Source organism: Schistocerca serialis, chromosome 3, assembly GCF_023864345.2.
Source record: "Schistocerca serialis cubense isolate TAMUIC-IGC-003099 chromosome 3, iqSchSeri2.2, whole genome shotgun sequence".
Lineage (NCBI taxonomy): Eukaryota > Metazoa > Arthropoda > Insecta > Orthoptera > Acrididae > Schistocerca > Schistocerca serialis.
Genome location: NC_064640.1, coordinates 396,483,964 through 396,500,037, shown reverse-complemented (window position 1 = coordinate 396,500,037; position 16,074 = coordinate 396,483,964). Strand labels below are relative to the sequence as shown.

General features: G+C 42.9%; 1 non-coding gene across 1 annotated transcript; it reads right to left on the bottom strand.

Annotated features, from left to right (window-relative positions):
* Positions 1 to 13,004: 13,004 nt before the first annotated feature.
* Positions 13,005 to 13,079, bottom strand: Trnat-ugu (transfer RNA threonine (anticodon UGU)). The gene has a single exon. It is a non-coding gene; the product is annotated as a tRNA-Thr (tRNA).
* Positions 13,080 to 16,074: the final 2,995 nt, after the last annotated feature.

Genomic DNA, 16,074 nt, shown 5'->3' with positions numbered 1-16,074 from the left:
CCAACAACAACGCTGCTCACAGGACAGGCACCACCTCGTACATTCAGACGGTTTTGGATCTTTCTACAACATCATTCTGGACGTATCCATGTACGGAGGGTCAGAGCAGAACAAACATTGCCAGATTGCATTTTTCATTTTTAAACGGGCCCAGCACCTGGCGTGAGACTATGATATGCCACTGGGTACACAACACAATCACCTCTAGTTCACACAGTGCGTGATTTGGACAGCAGACGTAACACTTTGACGTGTTAGGACGGGTGTCTGTGCCATATCTTCAAGTTCTCTCTTACGTGTGATGAATGCAGCTAGCCCTAAATGTGGAAAAATGTAAGTTAATGCGGATGATTAGTAAGAACAAGCCTCTAATGCTCGGATACATTGTTATTAGTGTCCTGCTTGACACAGTCAAGACAACGAGCATGTGAGAACAGTGGTAGAGGGCGAATAGTCGACTTCGGCTTATTGGGAGAATTTTAGAAAGGGGTGGGTCACTTGTAAAGGAGACCCCATATAGGATGCTGGTGAGTACCGGTACTGCTCTAGTGTTTGGGATCCGTACCAGGTCGGATTGAAGGAACACACAGAAGCAATTCAGCGGCGGGCTGCTAGATTTGTTACCGGTAGGTTCGAACAACACGTAAATGTTACGGAGATGCTTCGGGAGCTCAAATAGGAATCTCTGGAGAGCAGGCGACGCTCTTTTCGAGAAACAATGTTGAGAAAATTTAGAGAACAGACAGTTGAAGGTAACTATCGAATGATTCTACTGCCGCCAATATACATTGCGTGTATGGACTACGAAGATAAGATAAGAGAAATTAGGGTTCATACGGAGGCATACAGACAGTCATTTTTCCCTCGCTCTATTTGCGAGTCTAACAGGAAAGGAAATGACTAGTAGTGGTACAGAATATTTTCCGCCAGGCAACGTGTGGTGGTCTGCGGGGTTTCTATGTAGATGTAGATGTACATTATCTTTCAACACGATAACGCAAGACTGAATGTTTCCCATCCTGTCCCGATCTATCTCGAAGAACCGTGTGTCCGACTGTTGCAGTAGCCAACACATCCTGCAGATATCTCAACCACTGAAAGCATCTTGATTGTCGAAAGACTGGCACGCCAGTACTCGCCAGCGGCTACGATTCGTGATCTGCGGCATAGGATTATAAAATACCTTTCTATTTAAGACCCCTTCATTATAACAGTATTTTTAATTCTTTAGTGTATAAGGGACTTGCGTTGCTGAATGATGAGTCTAGGACAGTAGATATCCGTGCAAAAGTACTCACTCTACTCCGGGCGGGATTGTGTCTATAGTATCCTCTGTTCTTGCCGACGTTCTGCTAAAAGTGGAAATCCGCCTGAAGGCTATTGTCCAGACCGTGATACCAGATCATGAGCTTTAATGTCCTACTAACAAGCTGAAATTAAGCCCAGATTTGTGCTCAATCGCATTTGACAAAATTAAAGCTACATACAGGTTGTTTCAGAAGCAATAGCCATTATTTTACTAGGCTGTAGTATGGACTCATTCCCATTAGGTATTTCAAATAACGTGAGACCTCTTTTTATTGGTTACAGAGATACAGATGGTTACAGAAATAAATTTTCATTTCGTCTGTTGATACCCCAGTTGCTGTGGGTTTATTTATCGAAAATCATTTTTGTTTTGAAGTTCAAGTTGTGAAGCAGTGCCTGTTTACATAATTGAATTTTTATCTGTAATTGTGATTTGTGGACCAATTCTATTGCATCTTTAAAGCATGCCACACGCATTTAAAAATGCTGAATACGCCGATATGGTATTTGTGTACGGGTTCTGTAATGAAAACGCTGTTGTTTCTTGTAGAGAATACGCTAGACGATTTCATAAGACCAGAGTACCAGATTCAAGAGTGTTTACTCGTATTTTCACAAAACTCTGTGAGACTGGTGCATTGCCCTGAACTTCTATTTCATCTCAATGTGCAAATTAACAGAGTGTGGTTGAAGTATAAGGCTTTACTTAAGTGCTAGAACACAGTCCTTCAACAAGTCCACTAGCATTTCTGTATGTATTGGTTTTCCATATAACGTTACGTTTGCGAGGCTGTTATTCTCGCCATTAAGAGCGGATTCAACATATCTGAGGAGGAGATGAAGGTAGATGAGTCGAATTTTTTCTTTAGCTAAAATCCTCCGCTCGTGGTCTAGTGGCTAGCGTTGCTGGCTCAGGATCACGGAGTCACGGGTGCGATTCCCGGCCGGGTTAGGGATTTTCTCTGCCCTTGGATTGGGTGTTTGTGTTGTCCTCTTCATATCATCATTTGTGACTGTGACTAAATTGGACTGTGTCAAAATTGCGGCTTTGTATGGGCGCTGATGATCGCGCAATTGAACTCCCCACAAACCAAACATCATCATCATCATCATCATCATCATCATCTTTAGCTAACACCAATAGCCGACTAATTAAATTAATACTGTTTACTGATGAAACTTTTGTGGAGACTCGTGGTATGATAAACAAGAAGTTGACTTGACCTGTTTTATTAACGTTTCATCTTACAGGCACCCATCATCTAGATTTCCTAAAAAGCGAGCTTCCTGTGTTGTTGGAATTGTTTGAATATCACACACTTCCTCCAGCTTAGGCAAACGGAGGAAATTAGTTGGTTCTTTTTGCAGTAGATGTGGTCTGTGGTGCACCTTAAGGGGCTTGTGGAGGCATCATTTATTTCATAGGCAGTTCCTAGGAAATCCCGAAAAGCATGGCTTTTGGGTATCAAAACAGAGCCGTGGATACCAATACAGTTATGCACAGCAAATGGCTGTAATTTTTAAGGTATATTTCTATGATAGTGATCTCGAACAACCTTGAAATTTTTCTTGGTATCATTGTCCGTTTCCGAGATGCAGATATTCAAAGTTTATAAAGTGACGTAACACGGAGAAATATGCTTTAAAGTGTCTCCATTATCGTCAGAAAAGTTCTACCTTCCTCAGAACCTTTAACAAGTTCCCTAAAAATTCGACATGCGAACATATCTGCGCTTTTTCAGACTGAGAGAGAAGGAGACAGTGGTGGAGGGAAAGAGATGGAAAAGTAATATATACTGGAAGACAGTAGACAGTTGTTGTGGTATAGAAAGAGTTAAGGAGGTAATAGCAACGTGAGAGAAAGAAAGGGACAAAGTGACTGTGGAAATAGTTGATCTATTGTCGCGATCCTTTAAAATGAATAGGAATGACAGAAGATAGGGATGAGAATTCTCAATTCGGGTAATCGAAAGGTACTGCACATTTGCTTTGAAACGACGTCACAATACCATGTAGAATTAATTTGATGTTTTACTTGACCATGAAAGAGCAAAAAATTATAACGATCGACCGACGGTATTCATTGCTCTGTATATCAAAAAGCACTTTGTGCTAAATTTGCAGGTCTGGAGCACGTGAAGAAATTATTGGTACGAACAGTAAAATTTCTGAAGTGGATTCCAATGTCAGTTGCAACAATTTTCCGTGTAATTGAAGGAAGAGTATGGAGACTTCATATGTTACTGCAATGTATTTAGGTTCAGTCAAGGGGCATGCCTGGAACGATTTTTTTTTTATTTAAAACTCGCTATTGCTGAATAATGAAGTAAGAAGGAGAGCAGGAACGAAAATTAGAACATCCGAAGTGGATTGCAGACTTCGCCTTTTAAGTGGTTTTGGTTGCACACTGCCCACAATTAGACATTGCAAGGTAACTTCTTTCTGATTTGATGGGACGCATTTAGAAAGGAAATCGAGTTGCAGAAGGGACAAATTCTGACAAAGGCAGTCCAGTTCCCTAAGCTCACTAGCGTTGAAGGAAACGCGAGGTCTGAAGAATTCCTGTGCCCTTGAAAGAAATAAAAGGACAGTTTTACAAAGAGTTTGAGGACACTAACAATCTTACAGCTGTTTCCGAGCAGTTTTCGAGACCGTTTGCCGTTTCGGTTGAAACTTCCTATGTGTATGTGAAGATGTAACTGATAGACCTGTACGGTAATTCCAGTTTTAATGACAGATCTTTTTGCATTAAAACTGTCCAGGAGACTACACTGCTTTCCTCAGGTAGAGTAAAACTCTTCATAATGGAGTTGCAATAGAGCTACAATATTTCGATCAACATATTTTTGTGGAAGACATTTTCTTCGATTTACATGAAATTCTCAGCGTCCATATTGCCGATAGCTTGTACCAAATAAAAATTATGTTATGTCTTCAGCGCACCAAAAATAAGCCGTGTGGTCTGGGGCGCCTTGTCACGGTTCGCGCGGCTGCTCCTTTGGAGGTTCGAGTCCTCCCTTGGGCATGGGTGCTTGTGTTGTCCTTAGCGTAAGTTGGTTTAAGTTAGATTAAGTAGTATGTAAGCTTAGGGACCGATGACGTCAGTAGTTTGGCCCCATAGAACTTAACACAAATTTCCAAAAATAATTACAGAATACTGAGATATTTTATTTCTTTCTAACCTGTGTTGTTGGGAAATGTGAAGTATAAAACCAAGTAGCATGCAGTGCAATTGCACTGCCATTTAAATGCGGCGCGTTCGCAGTTTTCCCCTCTTCCTCTCCTCCTACTCAGACAGCGTAGCGTGGCGGTGGGGGAAATGTGAAGCGAGGCTGAGCGCTTTGGCGCTCTTGCCCAGGTACTGCCCACAAGCTGAAATCTTGGCCAACCCCTACAATAGACAGTCGGTCGAACCGTATGCCTCTGCGGAAGCGACGTCACGTCCTTGGGGCGAAAGACTTGGGGTCATCCGTTGCGGCGGTTTACATGTGTGGATAAGTTGTTCCTGCGATACTGAAGATCCACCCTGGACACAGTTAGCCTCAGGAACACGAATTATTGTTTGATCTCCGATATGGTACAGCCCGTGAATCTCACAACGATTATCATCCCACGTTCAGAGCCGGCAAATTCGTGACGTACTGGCGTGTTCATTACACAGGTGTCTGTAACACACTGCTCAGACATTGTGTCAAAATCTAGCCATAACTTTAGTGCGTCATATACGTTATCTTCAATTGGTATAACCACTTGACTTTTGGCCACTGCATTCATTGTATAAACTTTTTCAGATTTTTAGTTTTTCTTCATCTTGTGGTCTTCTTTCCAATTTTTAAATTTTCTAATCAGATTTGGATCTCAAGGGACCAATGGACCCTCTTCTTTCTTTTTGTGCCTTTGTTCCTCATTGCCGCAGGTTCGAGTTGTTATTAACGGATTTGGCACTGTCAGTTTAAGGGGTGGCCGGATGCCCTTCCTGTCGCCACCCAGTCACCCACCTGGATGGAATATGTGTACCTCAGCTGCCTGCATGCAGTGTTATTCATGTAAATAAGAGCGGAAGTTTTCTAAATGTTTGCGAAATGTGTAACTGAGACTGAGGTGGGACTTGGGTACCATCCGGTATTCAACTAGCGCGAAAACCACATCCAGGCTGGCTGTGTCACATCGATCCTCGTCGTTCATCCTCCAGGTGGATTCGATCCGGGGTCGGCACATCTCCCGGTCCTGAAAGTGGCAATTTAACACGCACGGCTATCCAAGTGGGTAAGGTACCGAAATACCCGATCAGTTAAAATTGAAAATCAAAATTAGATAAAGGAATGCAAGCTCTTGGTTTGTGATCAACATTAACATTATAACAACATACTCAATTCATGTGTCAATTTGTTTTCACTAGTTGGGCATTTCTGTGGTTTTCCTCAATGTTTGAAACCAGGAACATCGAATGTTCAAATGTGTGTGAATTCCTAAGGGACCAAACTGCTGAGGTCATCGGTCCCTAGACTCACACACTACGTAAACTAACTTATGCTAAGAACAACACACATACCCATGCCCGAGGGAGGTCTCAAACCTCCGGCGGGAGGGGCCGCGCAATCCGTGACATGCTGCCTCAAACCGCGCGGCCACACTGCGCGGCCCAGGAACATCCAAGTCTAACAAAGGACTGTGGTGTTCAAACCTATCTCTAATCACGATATTGCAGTGCCTGTGTTATTCCGATTACGACGCAAAGTTCCTTTGGGCATGCACTGCAGCGACTACAGCAGTTATGAAATACATTTATTGTATTCGGAATTACGAATAATGACAACCATCAGATGTACAATGGAATGACGATAATCAAAATATGACGCGTGGTTGACGACATATGGAGGTTTGGGTCTGGCCGTGAGTCGCGCACGGATAGCGAAATGGTAAGGCGGCCGCTCGCGTTAAGCGGGAAATCCGGGCTCATGTCCCGGTCCGGCACACATTTTCATTGTCGTCATTCCATTGTACAGCTAATGGTTGTCATTATTCGCAATTGCGAATACATTCAATGAATATCTTTAAGCTGTCGGCTGCTGCGTTATAACTGAATTTTAAATACAAGAAATAACGTCCGTCGCCGGCCGTGTGGCCGAGCGGTTCTGGGCACTACAGTGTGGAACCGCACGACCGCTACGGTCGGAGGTTCGAACCATGCCTCGGGCATGCATGTGTGTGGTGTCCTTAGGTTAGTTACGTTTAAGTAGCTCTAAGTTCTAGGCAACTCATGACCTCAGAAGTTAAGGCCCATAGTGCTCAGAGCCATTTGAACCATTTTTTTGAAAGAACGTCCGTCAAATCAGAAGTCATTAAAGACGGACCACAAAGTCAGGTAGTAAAGACAAGTGGAAGGGAATCAGTAGTTCGCTTTTCACAAGAATAATCGCTATACTCTTCTTAATCGGTTTAGGGTGTATGAATGAAGTCCCATGCTTCTTGACAAGGCCTAGGGGAACGATGCGGGAGACCCGCAGCGCAGTACTAGGCAAGGTCCTAATGGAGGTGGTTTGCCGTTGCCTTCTTCCGACCGTAATGGGGATGAATGATGATGGTGAAGACGACACACCAACACCCAGTCATCTCGGCGCAGGTGAAAATCCCATAGCCAGCCGGGAATCTAAACCGAGACCCCGAGCTTTCGTCTGTTAGTGCACACCCTGGATAGTTGGGTTGGCCCTTGTCTATCCGGACAAAGCACACTTCCTCCCTACGATCGGAGCCTGCGTAACGCTGTTTACATCACGCTGTATGCTGACTGACGACTTACTAAAAGTTCATACCCATCAGTCAAACAAATCAGTGACAGCTTGCACTGTGCGTGCTTGATCATTGTCCTGCAAAATGATGGTCAGGTCCTGCAGAGAGTATCATCACTTCTGTCTCTAAGCTGGTCGTAGGTTTTGTTCCAAAAATGAACAGCATAGAGACACAAGTGATGACACTTTGTGCAGGACCTAATCATCGCCGGCTGGGATGGCCGAGCGGTTCTAGGCGCTACAGTCTGGAACCGCACTACCGCTACGGTCCCAGGTTCGAATCCTGCCTCTGGCATGTATGTGTGTGATGCCCTTAGATTAGTTAGGTTTAAGTAGTTCTAAGTTCTAGAGGACTGATGACCTTAGAAGTTAAGTCCCATAGTGCTCAGAGCCATTTGAACCTAATCATCATTTTGCAGGACAATGCTGAAGCACATACAGTGCAAGCTGTTACTGATTTGCTTGACCGATGGGGCTGCTAAGTTCTATACCAACTACTGCACTCCCCTGACTTAAGCTCTCGTAAGTTCAACTCGATTTCTGAACTGAAAGAAACACTTCACGGCATTAGCTTCAGAACCGCTACAAATTCGTCGGGCAATAGACCGCGCCGCTCTAGCTGTCAACACAACTGGCACTGCTAAGAGTATCAAACGGCTTCCACATCGCTGGCAGCGGGTTATACACAATGCTGGTGACTACTTTGAAGGTCATTAAAACTTTGAAACACGTATCTGTTTTGTACGAGCTGTAAATAAATAGTTGCCACTATTAAAATTCCAACCCTCGTATATCGATAATATGAATATCGTACTAGACGAATTTGGGATCGCTTTGTCGAACGGACACGTAAAATCCCGTTTTAAAGATCATTTCGTTTGTAATTGGAAACAAACAGACGCTTTTCGTCGTAACTGGGTGTCGCATGAGAGACATAATAAGCAGTATTTGTTGGGACTACAGTTGCACGTTGCAAGAACGAAATTGCTAATACCTGCTGAAACGCCAGAGAAAATGTAGGAGAGAGTCCAGTATATTCCGTTGCGATAGAAGTTCGCTTATTTCCTCATATTTCCTTAACAGTAGTCAGATAGAGTTGCTGTTTATTCATGAGTCAAATTTTGTACAAGAAGGGGAACATTTTAAGGGCATTCATACCGGAGTCATAACTGCTAGTCGCTGTTGATCGGAACCAATTGCTCTGAAAGTATGTTCATTAATCCTGTTGTTCGAATCGCAGAATCTAAAATAATTTAAGTTGATGACAAGAGACTTGCCAGTGTGAAGGAACTAGAACGTAAATGATTCGTTGGATAAAGTACAATACGAATAGTGTATGGTTAAAATTGTGCAGATGGTGTAGGCCCCTAAAGTGGTTACTTTGAGATGAGCAACTAATGTTTGGAAATAAATATACACGGTATAACAAAACGATTCCGGCCAACTCCTTGTGGTTGTAGAGGATCTCTTAAGAAACAAATTGAGGATGTGAACTCAAGTCTTTAAATGCCACTCAACGACGTCAAAGAGCATCTACTAATTTGGCAGTTCTTCGGCTGATGACATAAGGGTTTTCTTCTGATGGACCGCAAAGTGCGCTGTTGCAGCTGCAGATGCATTAGACGCCAACTACGCCTTGAATAGTGTAACGTCCACTGGTACACTGCGAGATATAGTTCTTGCTGTCTGTCAGCAACTAAAATCACGTTTGCTGCCGAATAGGTAGTCCGGCCAAAGGTATTAACCCCTATAACACTTTGTAGCGTCCTTGTATAACGTTTCCACACATGAGTTCCCATACTCATGCTTTTCATGATAAATCCCCCATGCTAACCTCTAGACGTTGGCTTCTATCGTTTTGTTGTCTCTCATAAGAGTCGTTTGACTTATTTTCTCTGGAGTTTTGGCACATATTTTTAAATTAGTTTTTGTAATATGTTGATAGCATCATTTGTAACAGCCATTTCTCACCACATGTTTCATTCAAATCTCAGTGTTAACGGAACATATAAGATTGTTTCTCATTACGAACAAAAAGTTTTTGAAACTGAACGACATGACCCCGTTCGATATACTTGCCCCAAAAAAGTTTAGTTAGGTATTTATTTTAGCTAAATATCCTCTATTATTTGTTATGTCGGTAAGCATGTTTTTATCACTTCTTCTATGTCCAATGATCCCATTCTCGTCTCGAGTGCTGACCCGCTCTGCGCGGTCTGTCTGTTGTCTTCATGCAACAGCGCTACTTAGTCGGTGCTGGAGTACGGTTTATTCTTCATGTTTTACTGTTCCTATTAATTAACAAAGCGGTAAACCGAATACCCCATTACATTAATTTGGGGCCATTCTGTCGAATGGGCATATAAATTTGCACTTTAAAAACATGTCGCTTCTTTCCATTGACGCTGGGCGTTGCAATCCCTCGAAGCAGCACAGTCACGCATTGTTGGATATCTGCATCATTACAGGAGATGAGATCTGGTGCTACCAGTACGATCCAGTGATCAAACGACTGTCAGTGCCATGGCGGTCATCGCCTTCACCTTCTCTCTCGGGTAGAAATTCATGATGGATCGTGCCCTTACTGTCGAACAGGCCATCAACGTCTTCTTAATCTTAAATTGTGTCAGCTGGATTTTTGTGGAAGGCGGGGAAGACGACGAACACCATGCCATTACCTATCACTTGGTCTCCAGATCGTACTGGTAGCATCACGTCTCATTTTCTGTAATGATATGGATCTCCGAGCCGGCCGCTGTGGCCGAGCGGTTCTAGGCGCTTCAGCCCACAACCACGCTGCTGCTACGGTCGCAGGTTCGAATCCTGCCTCGGGAATGGATGTGTGTGATGTCCTTTGGTTAGTTAGGTTTAAGTAGTTCGAAGTCTAGGGCACTGATGACCTCAGATGTTAAGACCCATAGTGCTTAGAGCCATTTGAACCATTTTTTTGTATCTCCGACAACACATTACTACGGTGCTTCATGATTCCAGACAGGAAATATAAAATATGGTAAAATCCACGGAGGACATATTACGAACTGCTGTTTATTGTTTCTTTAAAGTAGCATCACCAACGTCGATGTACTGGTTACGAAAAATAAGCAGCTTATAAACTTGTTGTGCCTCAGATGCATTGTGCACTCAAGACCTCGCACCACCTGAAATATTTGTTTGCGATAATTAGTTCCTCAAAATACTCAATTTAGGATCCTCCACTGTTCATGCAATTTTGACCCTAGAATTTGGAACGTCCCATAATACTGTAGAAATTGCAGACAGCTGAGGAACTGACACAACAGACAAAAGTTGCGAACCACCATAAAACCACAGGAATATAAAGAACAAGTGATCTGACCTTTCAGACAGACCAACTTTCTTTGTTTGCAAAACATTATTAGCCATCTACTTGCTGCTGCTTTGCGAAGAGGATAATTTAATATGCTTGAAAGGTTCTCGGGCGTAGCGTCTACTATAAACTATGTTGCTGCCGCGCCAACAATCAGTCACAGTCGCACACGAACATGACGAGTAGGCGTTTCTACGGCGATACTTCTGAGAACCTTTCAAGCAATTATTGTGTCTGTACACCCTGAAACAGGCACATCAGAATTTCTTGCGCATTTAACAGTCAGAGTGCACAGATATTATCATACAGATAGCGCTTACTTCAAATTCTGAATACATTAAACTCCCGTTTATCGGAAATGATCGGGACGGCGGCCGCTTCGGATAACGAAAATTTTGGAGAAACCGAAATCCCCCTGTTTTCATGAGTGAAACATCCCGCATTGTGTCAATACCGCGAAATATGATCGTAAAATGTGCGTACGCTACGTAAAATGTTATTGATATGATTGTGAATAAGCCTGTGTGTATTTCACTGAAAAAATTGTGTTGACATGTCAAAAAGGCGCCAAAGTATGATTGAAAACTCAAAGTTTTAAATGCTGAATAACAAAGATCGTTTATTTTTCGTTCTTACAGAAAATATCTGCCCTATTTGGCAGCAGGAGAAAGGGGAGTTTTAATTTTATTACCTACTCTTTTGAATAAAGAATAAAAAAACTGTACAGAATTATGAAACAGATCTAGAGATTACTCAAAGGAACGAAAAGTTTGTCTAGAGTAACTTTAAAGCAAGAAAACAAAAAACTTTTAACTTATGGACGTTGAAGATGTAGGACGCTTCATTGGATTTTCTTTTTGGTAAAAAAGTCTGTAATGGTTTTTTGTTTTTTGACTTGAGAAACAAACGAGTTCAGGATAAGTCGCCTCCTCATGTTAGCTGATGTACTCCAGGGCGGTTTGGATCGCTTCGTAACCAACTGAGTGAGGAATATTTTTCTATGCTTCATCAGAGACATATTCTTCTGACACTTTCTGATTGGTCACAATTTGGGCGATTTCTTCTTCAGTTAAATCAGAAAAAGTCGTTTTCCATCCACTCTTCAACGTCTTTGAAGTTCTCGTCTTCACAACCCGGTAGCTTCTCCAGTAAATTCGCCAAAATTACGTCATTTTCATCTGTTTCTGGCTCGTCAGTTTCGGTGTTGCCTCCTTCTTCCCGCCACTGATGAGTTGCCTTATGATCTAAGAGTTTTTTCAAAGACTTAACCAGAGAAATAGGAGGAATCTGATTAGCTTCAGCAATCCAATGAATGACACTTAAAACATCGATTTTTTTAAGAACTTGCACAAAATCTCCTTCAGCGTCAATCGCACAGATTAAGTATTCCAGCAGCTTGCGTCTGTAATGTTTTTTCATCGCCTCAAGAACACCTTGGTCCAAAGGTTGACATAGAGACGTGAGATTTGGTGTGAGAAACACAACTTTAATATCCCCATCTTGTAGGTCATCTGGGTGAGAAAGAGCGTTGTCCACAAGCAGTAGCGCTTTTCAAGGAAGTCCATTTTCCTCCATGTATTTTTCTACAGCTGGAACAAACTCTTCCTGGAACCACCCTTTGAAGATGGCACCGCTCATCCATGCCTTGACTGATTCGTGGACCACAATGGCAAAGGTTTATCAGCTGGTTGCCGTCTAAATGCTCTTGGTTTTTTGGATTTGCCAATTAAAGTAAGGCGCCGTTTATGATTGCCAGTGGCATTACTGCCTGCGAGGACAGTAACTCTTTCTTTGCTTTTTTATATCCGAATGCCGGTTTTTCTTGTTTAGAGGCAAGGGTTTTTGTTGGCAACATTGTGCAATTCAACCCGGTTTCATCGCAGTTGTAAAGCTGATCGCTAGTATATCCCCCCTTTGTCGATGACTGTGTGCAGTTTTTTCTTAAAATCAGCGATATTGGCTTCATCCCCGGATAATGATTCGCCGCTGATGACAATTTCACGAATGTCATACCTCTTCTTGAAGCGATCCAGTCAGCCATCACCTCCGAGGAATTCTTGCTGCTTTCCTTCAATCAGCTCATAAAAAGTCATCGCTTTTTGACGAAGTAGAGGACCTGAAACTGGCACACCTTTGCTTTTATTTGTTCGTGCCACAAAAATAAGCCCTCTTCTAACTGAGGATGTGCACCTTTTCTCATTTTTTTTCGAGATTTCACTGGGCCGCCTGGCACTTGAATGGAACAATTTTTTTTTAATTTCTGATCGATTTGTCTTCCAATCAGTAATCGTACTTCTACCAACGTTCAAATCCGCAGCAACTTCAATTCTCTGCAAAGCGCGAAGCTTTAGTTCCAACGAGATCACATTTTTTTTCCTTTCACGCTCGTAGTAACGTTCAGCGTTTTTTTAACGACACTCGACTGATTCTTTTTTGTATGTCCGAAAGAACAGATACCATCGGTCACCATGCAGCTCTCTTAGAATGAAGTGATAATTAAATCAAGACCCTAAGCTGTCGACAGGCGTTGATATATATCTACGGGGACAGTTGAAAATGTGTGCTCCGACCGGGACTCTAACCCGGGATCTCCTGCTTACATGGCAGATGCTCTAACCATCTGAGCCACCGAGAGCACAGAGGACAGTGCGACTGCACGGATTTATCCCTTGCACGGTCCCCGTGAGACCCACGTTTCCAACTTAATGTCCACCCACTACATTCCTAGAGCCCTTGCCCATTACACTCCTTACTCGACGCAGACAATCTTACCGAGCCCCGTAAGAGTTCAGGCAATGCGTGTGCATCCAGCACAGAAGAGGAGTATCAATGACCGGTTAGCCTTAACTATATGAAAAGGTATCTGTTCTTTCGGACATGAGTCATTTGATTCTTTTTTGGTTTTAGGCCACTTGTATCTCTGGACATTTTAAAGCATGTAGCGCGAGCACGAAGTGTTAAATCGAAAACACACAGACGCACGGCTTGGCAACACTCGAGACGCACTGGCAGCCATCGAATGAAAACATTCGAAACATCTGTCCCCTTTCACCTATACTGCCCAAGCCAAAGCGGCAACACGACAGTGCGTTGTACGTTCACTGTTACATTGTTAAACGCTCAGCTTCATATGATGTACCGACAACAGGCGGAAAGTGTTTGGCGCCGTAATCTCATTGCCGGTTTCGAAAGGGATATGTCGCGCTGCATAGAGCAATACTGTACGTTCTGTACTTCCAAGGAGTTCCAATAGATGGCAATGGCATGAAACCACGCAATACGAACAAGAAACACGCTAAAACTTCAACCAACACACACACGAACTAGCGACACTCGGTCTTTTGACACGCGCCAGTGCACTGGTCAACAGTAGACTGCGGAAGAACACCAGCGAACGTATGACCTCAGGCGCCGACAAGTTGAAACTTGTCAACTGTCATACTAGCTAGCCAAAAGCGTAGCTGCGCAATGCGTCAGACAGCGTCAATGTGAGCCGCAAAAATCGGAAAAATTTGTTCAGATAAAGCGGATTTCGGATAAACGAGATTCGGATAAACGGGAGTTTACTGTACTACTTACTGTTTCCACAAAGCACTTTATGAAGTGTACAACGGTATGTCTCCCGACTAAATGTTCAGTTACTGACCATTGAATCCACTTAGTCGTTATTTACTCCTTGACGACAGTATCAAGTGTCTGTACGTCACAGATGCTGTAACGAGTCACTCAACCATTCGCCCCACACCGATCTCAGTCTGCAGCCCGGCAAAGGTGAAGGGCATGGCGGGTTGCCGCTCCACCTGCGCGTAGACGTAGCGTTGCCACTTGTGCAGGGAACCACTCAGAGATCGTAAAAACTACTGAAAGTAATTCCAGGCACTATTTAAATCCAAATTCCTGGTGTCTAGATCTTTACTTTGCCATAATCAACTCTATACACATCGAAATAAAGCTGTTGTAGATTAATCAGGCTGGATAAGGCAAATGAACCATAGGTGTTGGTTTTAACGCGATAGTACTAGCTGTACACTAATGGGCCAAAACATTATGACCACCACTTAATAACGTGTTGGTCCACTTTTGGCACGCACTACAGAAGAGTGTTTCTTCACGCACATCGTATAGTATTTTCCCTTTTGCAATGCCGCTGTGGCCCAGAAGCTGTGTTGTCACTACGTGTTGTTTATTATTGCTCGTGCATGTGCTGGACTGCTATCATTAGGGTGGTCCTTACATGGGGGTTACAAAAAAATGTTAAGTGATTTAACACCGCCTCCCATTTCTTTTAGTTTTGGCATGTTTTGATCATGTGTCAAATTTCATTACGATTAATTTATATTAACCCATACCGCAACGGAACTAAAAATTTAAACATAACTTATTTTCCGAATTAAGTGTCTTTATTTTCGGTAGGAATAAATAAATGAACTGAACCAACATACGTACGTGTTGCAAATATGCTTAAATATATTTAAATGAGAATAATTTAAATACTTCACTGTAACAGAACATACAAATGTGTGAATGCACCATAAATCAATACTGATTTTAGCACAATTTTCTTTCCAGTGTCCTTTTTTGATTGATTGATTTATTTATTTTTAAAATTAGTGTATTGCCTTCGGTGATGTTGATACATCATAAAACTAACTCCTTCTTTTCTTCATCAGCTGTTAATGGTCCACTGAAATTTTACATTAACTTCACTCCTCATTTCGCCGTATCATATGTCACCTGAAGATTTTTTGTAACGGGCAATAAGGTAGGAAGTGTCTGAATGCGAAGGAAAACTCCTCCAACATGTCCATGCTTCTGAATGAAATGAGCTCCTCGCTTCGTAGCGCAGTGGATGTCTCATTCTAGAAACATCCCGCAGACTGTTGCTAAGACATGTCTCCGCAATATCCTTTCTCCAGGATTGCTAGTACCGCAAGTTCCGCAGGTGAGCTTCTTTGAAGTTTGGAAGGTAGGAGATTAGGCATCGGCGGAGGTAAAACTATGAGGACGCGTTGTGAGTCGTCCTTCGGTAGCTCAGGTGGTAGAGGACTTGCCCGTAGAAGACAAAGAGTCCCGAATTCGAGTTTCGGTCCGGCACACAGTTATAATCCACCAGGAAGTTTCATTACAGCGTCCATCCCGCTTCAGAGTGAAAATTTCATTTTGGAGTACGATAGCGGACAAGTACATGCATAAGCAGTTTTACACTAAGGTGACAATAGTCGCTGGATACCTCCTAATGGCGTGTCGAACCTCCTTTTGCTCGACACATTGCAGAAACTGAACGTGGTATCGACTCATCAAGTCCTTGGAAGGTCCCTGAAGAAATTGAGCCAGGCTGATTCTATAGCCGCACATAATTGAGAAAGTATTGCCGGTGCAAGATTATTTCCACGAACTGACATCCTCATTATGTCCCACAAATCTTCGATGGGATTCATGTTGGGCGATCTTGATGACAAAATCATTCACTCAAATTCTCGAAAATGTTCTTCAAACCAGTCGCGAACAACTGAGGCCCAGTGACATGGCGCACTGTCATCCATAAAAATTCCATCGTTGTTTCCGAATATAATGAATGGCTGGAGGTGATCTCCCAGTAGCCGAACATAGCCATTTCCAGTCAAACATCGG